This window comes from Phalacrocorax carbo, chromosome 4, assembly GCF_963921805.1.
Source record: "Phalacrocorax carbo chromosome 4, bPhaCar2.1, whole genome shotgun sequence".
NCBI lineage: Eukaryota > Metazoa > Chordata > Aves > Suliformes > Phalacrocoracidae > Phalacrocorax > Phalacrocorax carbo.
This window is the reverse complement of record NC_087516.1, coordinates 38,699,057-38,707,369: the sequence shown is the minus strand read 5'-3', so window position 1 is coordinate 38,707,369 and position 8,313 is coordinate 38,699,057. Positions and strand designations below refer to the sequence as shown.

Sequence of the window (8,313 nt, the reverse complement as noted above, 5' to 3'; positions counted from 1 at the left end):
ATTGTTTGTTTTGGAGAAACTTCTTACCGATGAGCTGTCTGGCTTGATATTTAAAGTGAACTTGCTCACATTTGACTGATTTGAATATTTGAAAAATATTAAAAACATTTAATTTTCTGCTGAGATCATTAGACGCGTTTCTGAAGTACAACATACTGCATAGGATGTTTATCAGCAGCTACATGTAGTATTAGCAGCTCTTTAAGCCCGTAGAAGTACGATCTTAAAGAGTCCAGACAGAAAATAGGCCGTTATATTAGAATAAAGAAAGCTAGTTTTAAGGTTTTATCAGTATTGGTGGGTGGCAGCGGGGGCAGCATTTTTTTTTTTATTTAGCAATCTCAATTTGAAACACTTTAAAACACCAAAATGCCAAGCGTAAGATCACAGGGATTTCAATGATGAAAGAAGCCAAATGAAGGCAAGTAAACAACACAAGATGAAATTTTAGAAAACATAGCTTTGCCTTCTTTCTTTTTCCTTTGTTTTATGCCTTTTTTCTCCTTTTTTTTTTTTTTTTGTAAATTTTAGCTATTTATTCCTACCCTACTTGTATTATTTCTCAGCTATGACTCCAGAACACTGAATATTCTGCTTGCATAACTCAGGTGAGCAGTCAGTATATTAAGTAGCCACTAAATTCATTATTAGCTTGACTTAGACAAGTCGAAGTCCTGTTGAGGTGGATCCACCTGCCTAAGGAATTAGTTTTGATGGAAGCAGATATAATATGCTAGTATATGATCATTCTTGTTAGGGGCTTTGCTGTTTTTAGATAGTGCTTCCTTTTCTTAGAATCCACATAAAAATTAGAGAGTCTCAGTTTACCCATAAATGAATTGCTTTTTAAGATCTATGAAACAGCTGAAATTTTGAACAGTGTGTCACAGTGTGTCAAACTAAATTTAACTGAAATCACTGAGGTTCTTTTCACTGCCTTTGGCAAGTGTTGTTATAGGCCCATCATTACTGAAGTAGTATCTTCATTAATCTCCCATATTTTGAAAATATAGTAGCTTATTCCAGTGAAAGACACTCTCTGCTCTTCTGAACAAATACTTGCTGAACACTGAGAATGTACACATTAAAGTAACAGTTAAGACAGTCAACTTTTTAAATATTCCTGACTAAATGTCACCTCAAGTTGGTGACATTCTTTCAGGCATGGAATGCATCTGTCATTTGCATTTCATTGACCTTGAAGCTTACTGGTAAGAGATGAAACTTCACCTATTCAAAGCAAGCTGTTTAAAACATTCAAACAGATTTTTTTAAGTGCATTTCGCTTTTTAATTTCCTACTGTTCTTCTTCCATTGAGAAAGCACTGTCTGAACCCAAAGGGATTTCCACATCTAGCTTTCATGCTTTTTGTTGCTACATGGCAGCGACCGCAAGATTGGCAAATAGAATAATTGCCTTTGAGAGATTTCTTTAAGGATGTTAAGAGCATGAACTTCATTCTTTTTAAGTACCTTCTTAAATAAATGCTTCAAAACAAAGTCAACTATTGATCCAATCCTTTGAATAAAAAGTTCTCCCCATTTGACAATAGGATTTACTACTGAAGACAAAATGTACATTAATCTTTCTGGTTTATTGTCTTCAGTTGACAAAGGTAGAATTACAGAGTTGCTGCACAAAGAAAGATTTGTACCCTCTGTTTGAAATGACAAATCTACATAAATTCATTGACCGACTTTGGATAAAAGCAATCTTTACATCTCTGTGTCTTGTCACCTGAAGAGAAATAGGGATATAATTCATGCTTTATTGCCTAGTAATATTTTTATTATGTATGTTGTATTATAATGTTTATTCTCTAAGCACATTCGTGATTTCCTTGTTTGTTTACTGTAGTGCTGTAAGTGGTTTTTTTTCCCCCCTGGAAGTGAAAAAGAACATCCAAAATGTCTATTTACTGCCAGAGGAAAAGGGTGGGAATTTTATCCAGGAAAAACCAACCAAATAAGTAACATTTCCTCCCCCCCCCCCCCCCGCCCCCCCCATCAGAATATGTGGAAGAGTTTGTACCAACTTCACAGATTTTACACTTCTGTCTTCTACCACCGGGACATCTAATTTGAACCCTAATTTCTACAGGGGGACGGATGGGAGAGAAGACGAGAATGTCAATATTCTGCCTGTCACGTGCGTGTACAGCGGGATAAAAACAGCCTCTGTGGGACAGAAACGTTTTTTTCCACTGACAGCTGCAATGAGAAGCTGAGCTAGGACAGATACTGCAGGAGCAGTGAAGGGAATCCTTCATGCAGTCTCACCTCCGCAGCTTTTAACTTATGTTCCCTTTCCCTGCGCTAATCGCAGTGGTGTGCTTGGCCCTAAGGAACGGACAGGTGAGACCTGCTGTGTTGTTGCTCGAGTTGCATGTGGATTTGGGGGACGGGGGAGGAAAAGGGCAATAAAAGCAGCAAACAAAGGTTCAGCAGCCGATAAGACCGAGGTGAAATAAAGCTCGCTCTGCACTGGTCACGCATAAGCTACAGCACAACGTAAAAGCGATGCACACACAGTACACTGCGGCTAGCGAGTCTGGAGTCTCCTTGAGAACGAGCTTCGTGCATCGCTACCGGAGACACACGTACGTAAACAGCCAGACACCGGCACTTCCACGCACCCGAGGGTGCCCGTATGCGCACACGGCGCGGGAGGCATAACCCCGGCGCCACGCACGCCGCGCCCGGCCCGCCGGGGCTCCGGCCGCCCGCTCCCGCCGCCGCACCGCGGCTGCCGGGGCTCCCCCGCCACGGGCGGGGGCGGCGAAACGCCGCCGCGGGGTCCCCCGGGCTTCTCGCTGCGGTAAGCGCCGGCCACCCTCCTTCGCGGCTCCGGCCGCCGAGCGTCCGGCCCCCTGCCCGGCTGCCTCGTCCCTGCGGTGGCCGGCGGCAAGGCGGGGATCAGCCCCTCCCGCCCCCGCGGCCCGGTGCGGGGGACGGGGCGTCCGGGGGGCACCTCCCGCCCGCTCTCCTCCGCTCTCGCCCGGCGGCGGCGGCGGCGCGGCGGCTGCCCCGCATCCCCCCCCCCCCCCGCCCCCGCTCCCGCCTCCCCGCGGCGCGCCCGCCCCTCGCCCCGCACCCGGGCAGCGGGCGCCGCCGCCGGCCGCAGAGCAGCCGCGGTGCGCGGCGCGGAGGGAGCGGGGCTGGCGGGGCGGCGTGCGGGCGGGGAGGGAGGGAGGGCCGGGAAGGGGAAGCGAAAGGGAAGGGAAGGAGGGGGGGGTGGGTTGTGTGTGGAGGGGGAGGGAGGGGGAGAAATCAAATAAATAAATAACCTCCGCACCAATAAGAGAGGCAGCGGCTGCCGAGCAGGCTGGGATCGGATGGGAGAGGTCCTTCCTGGGCTGTATTTGTTTGTTTGTGACTGGAGCTGCAAAGTTCAGACCCAAACGTGTTGCTTTCCGCCGGCGGCGGCGGCGGCGACCGCCCCACTTCACCTGCTCCGCTGAGGGGTGCCTGCCCTGCCCGCCCCGGGGCGGCCCCGCCGCTCTGCGGGCCCTCTGCCCGCCATCCTCCCGCCGTGGGGCCGAAGGACGGCAGGGGAGCGCGGGGCTGCCTCTGTCGCCTGCCCGCCTTCCCTCCGCGGCTGCCGGAGAGGCAACGGACAGGTGAGTGCCGCTTCTCCGCACTTCTGCCCGGCGCGGCGCGGCGGCTGCCGCCGCTCCGTACGTACCTGTCGCTGCAGGAGCTGCTCATTTATCAAACTTTGCCTCCTGTTGGCTCCCGCACCCCCCGCCTCGCCTTTTGCGGGAGGGCGAGTGCTCGGGGTTATCTGGTTTTGCGCAAAGGGAAGCCGGGGCGGGGGGCTGTGGGGTGTGCGGGGCGCGGGGGGGTGTCCCGCTCTGCGGAGCTCCGTTCAGCCCTTACCGGGGGAGGGGGCTGCCGCCCGGAGCCCTCGCAGCGCGGGCGCGGAGGCGGCGCGAAGTTTGGGGTGTTTGCCCTGGAGGGAGCCCGCGGGGCCCGTGCAACAGGCACCGTCCTGCGGCGGGAGGGCGGGGGGCTGCCGGCGTCCCCCGGCGCACCTCGGCCCTTCTAGGCGATTTCGCTTCGTTTTCCAACACCTCCGAGGCTGCGCCTTGCCGGGGAGCGCGTGCCCTGCGGCCGCCGGGAGTGCCTAGGAGCCACCTTCGGAGGCACGCCTCCTCCTGAGGAGGAGAGAAACTTGCCGATCCGCACGAAGGGCGGCCGGGGTGTTTCCGCCCGGCTGCGCGGAAGGTGCGCGCTGGGGCGCGGGGGACTCGGCCCTCCCCGCTGCGGGACCCCCCCGGGAGCGGAGGGAAGGGGCTGGCGGCGGGGCGCCGGCGCCCGGCAGGTGGAGCCGTGGGGAGCGGCCGGGATTGAGCTCGGCTTGCGCAGCGTTGCGAGCGGAGCCCCGTGGGCTGCGGAGCGGCCCGGCGCCCCCCAGCCCGCACCTCCGCGGCCGGGGAGCCGCTCCCCGAGTTGTTCGTGGCGGGCGGTGAGCGGGGCTGCGGCGGGCGGGGGGCGCCTTCCGCGGGGGGGCGGCGGGGTTGGCGTTACCCCGGCTCACACGCGTGTTTTTCTGGCGGTGATTGATTGCCTTCCTGGTTGTCACTACGTGGTGGCAAAAAAGATGAGATTCTAGGGGTAGTCTGTCTTAATTATCACAGAACGTATAAAAGCGTAACTGCTAAAATTATTCAATAGCGGTTAACAATTAAAAGATTACTCTGCAGCTCGCAAGGAGCAGACTGTACTAATTGGATAGTTAATGACATTTAAATAGGCAGGCTTTCTTAAAATAGTAAGCTCTACTCTTCCACGGAACTGAATAGGGTGGTAGAATATTTAATAATTATATTGCAGTGATGGTAACGCTGCTGAAAGGGCTGTGGTAATTAAGTTGTTAGCTCGGCCGGCAGCACTGGGACAGACTTTGCACAGTTTTAGAGCATCGGCTCCGAGAAGGCTGTGGATGTTCATCATTTTGCCTTTGATGGGTGAATGTAGCTAAATACCTTAGAAATTTCTGTAAGGCCGAGTCGAAGGGGAGGCAATATTTTACATCTTGTCCAGTGAAATCTTCTTCCATCTTTTACTGACATTACTTGACTGAAATGATAATTGAACTGGAGTTTTATGTCACTTTATGCCACTCACACTGATTGGAAATAGTTACTGATTAATATTGTGAAGGCTGGATCAGGGACGGTGTAAGAACACTCCTCTTGTCATCCTTTAAAAACTAAACAGCTAAGGTAGTATATACATATTGGGTTTTGGTAGTAATATACCAGTTTAACCACTGTAGTTCATAACAAAGTGATAAATCAACTTCTGTGTAGTTAAACTTTATTTTCTAAACTTTGTTCTCCACATCTCGTTCATTCCTTGCGTAACTTGAAAATGCTCTATGAGAAACTCATAGACCAACTGCATAAACTTGTTGCATTTTCTTTTAAAAGTTTTCTCAGTGTAACGTGTAATAAAGTTGGCATAACAAGAAGCAACGCAGTGTAATCTTACGCTTGCTGTATTTTTTTTTCAAAGGCAAAAATGTTTCCCACTGTGGTCATCATAGGCATATACTTAAGGAAAATGCCAGAAATGCAATTAAATTAGAGATTAAATTTAACGAATTAAATAGGATATTTTAAGAACTACTGTAGAGAATAACACATAATTAAAATTGTAAACGGGCTCTTATATACCTGTGTTCATTCAGTCAGTTGTAAGTTTTGTCATCGATGTAGTCTTGCCTGCCTTTGAGGTAAAAAAAATTAAATACAGAAATAAACAAAACCCCGACAACCCCGACATCGGGTTGTGTGTCTCCCAAGTCAACGGAAATGCTGAGCCTCACAGAAGTTACATCCACAATTGCAGAACGAGCCTGTTTTCTTCTTGTGTCGGATGTTACAGTTGTCACTTAAGAATCTTCTTGTGTTGGATCCCAACCTTGCTCTTTTCACTAACGTAGATACATTTCTCAAACGCTTTCTTTATTCCTGCACACCAAAGTATTCACATATCTCTTAGCAGCATTGCTGCTGACTTCTGAACCTGAATTCCATTCTATGCTTTCCCAGATGAGGGTTTCTAAAAATCTGAATAAGGGACCTTTTGTTTTTTCCTCAATTCTTGTAAAAACGTTCGCTTGAATGAAGATGGGGTTTAATGTAAAGATTGAATTTCCTCTGAAACAAAAGTATGACTTTCCACACAGCTGATTAATAGCTGAATGTGTTACTGAAGATTTACAAAACAGTGATGTCTTGATATCTGGATTTGTGGAGTGTCTTTGATAAAACACGGACTGTGAGAAAATGCTGAAGAAGTTTTGTTTTGGTTTTTTTGTTTTTGTTTTCAGGGGGAAAAACCCAAACACCCAAAACAGAAGGATTATTTTAAAAAGTCTTTCCATGATACGCTGGATTGTATAAAGCTGTTTTGGGGAATTGTGTTTGTGTATTTTCCATATATTTTATTAAAATTATACCGGCACAAGTTTTATAAGAAAATGAACTCTGCTTGAAAAATCCTCCTCATGAAACACAGACACCTTTCTTCTACAATGCCTACTTACTTTTTCCCCTGACTTTTCCCAACTCTTTATCAATAAATCTGTGCAGGAAGATTCCCAAGCGTTGTTAAGCATGTTCTTCTGTATTGCTTCCAAATTGTACCACTTGAAGTCTTTCATCCCAACATTTGCAATACTAATGTTAAACGTTGGTAGGTTGAAGGTACCTTTCCGCTCTTCTGACGCTTCCAAAAAATACATACGAGTATTTAACACATAGTGTATCTAGAAACATTGTATTTAGTAAAGTCACAGCTAGATATGGATAAACCCAAAACTTTGATCTTGGAGAATGCAATTATAATATTGGGAGGGCAAGAAGTTCTTAAATCCTGTAATTACTATATTCATATTGCTTGTTAAATGAGGGAATGTCAACTTCTGGGCACATGGCTCTGGCATACCAGTAAAATACCCTATGGTTGACTTTGAAGCTACAGCATACATTACAAATCATTCTAGGTAAAACAAATATTTAAGAAACAGAGATGCCAAATATTTGTTAATGCACTGAAGTGAATGGGCTGTATAATTCTGCACCTGAGAATATTTCTAGTATAGCTAATGAAAAAATAATTATTACTTGTGATTGATACGGGAATCAAACTTCTGGAAGCCAATACTTCTGTTTTTTGTTTGTTTTTTTTTTTTAAAAATGTTGGCTTCATAGATGATTACTTTTAAAAACGTTATAATAGCATTTTACTGTATTAAAGATAGCAATTGAAGTTATAAACTAATAAATTCTATAGGCTTAGAAGAGTCATGGTCTGCAAATTATCAGAATGCATTAAATTACACTTTTATTTGTGCAATAAAGGTAATTTCATACAAGGCTTGACTTGCAGCTCTGTTATGTTATGAATACATTTGTACTTCTGAAATTCCGTTCTTTCATTCAGGTCCATAAAGAAGCTAAATTTTACATGTGGACCTGTTACCTGGATACTCTAGGGCTAGGGTTTTTTGATGACTAACAGTTTGTCAAACAGAGAAGGTTGATCTTGGTTTAGTACATGTATATGCACTGATACGTGCCTATATATGCTTTCTGTGTGAAAACACAGTATTTTATTTAAAAAAACTTTGGCAAGAGAGGTAATATATCAGCTTTCAAATGGCTTTAAAGATTCAATTTATTTAGTACCTTGTACCCCAAACAGGACATCTATTTTAAGGTAAGAAAGAATTTGCAAAGATTCTTTTAAAGCATGGGAAGTGTTTTAACTATAGCACGTAGAAAGATCAGCATGGAGTATTTGGAGATACTTTTCCTCAAGACACATGAATGAGTCAAAGGTGGTATTAGTTTTGTTAATTCAAATGGCATCTCCAACCTTAAACTTCTGCAGTATAGTACCTAAAGGCAGTCTGCCTGTGAGCTCTGCTGAAATCTAGAACTCCTGAGAATGTTTCTTCTAATAGCTGCTAAATGTTCCAGTGTTAATTAAGAGGTAATGTAAGTGGAATCGAATATTATGACAGCGTAATGGTCTCCTGTTGAATATAAGTTCCATGGCTTAGCAGACACTTTCATAAAACAAGCATATTTCGGCATTGTCTGTTCAATAGGAAGTGTTTCTGCAAAAGCCTAAAACAGTCCCCCGTAGAGAAATCTGTTCATCATGTTTCTATTGCAGCAGTCTAATGAGAGCAGCATCGCTTTCCCTTCGATAGTTGAATGCAGGGACGGTTTACAGAAATCTGTAGGGTCACACACATGGTGGTTCTCTACTCCAGTCCTTGTCTGCGCCACTAAG

General features: G+C 46.1%; 1 long non-coding RNA gene across 1 annotated transcript in view; it reads left to right on the top strand.

Annotated features, from left to right (window-relative positions):
• The first annotated feature begins 3,282 nt into the window (after positions 1 to 3,282).
• Positions 3,283 to 8,313, top strand: part of LOC135313265 (uncharacterized) — a 542,083-nt gene continuing 537,052 nt past the window's right edge. Inside the window, exon 1 of the long non-coding RNA XR_010372880.1 lies at positions 3,283 to 3,620. This is a non-coding gene — a long non-coding RNA (uncharacterized LOC135313265). The remainder of the gene's footprint in view (positions 3,621 to 8,313) is intronic.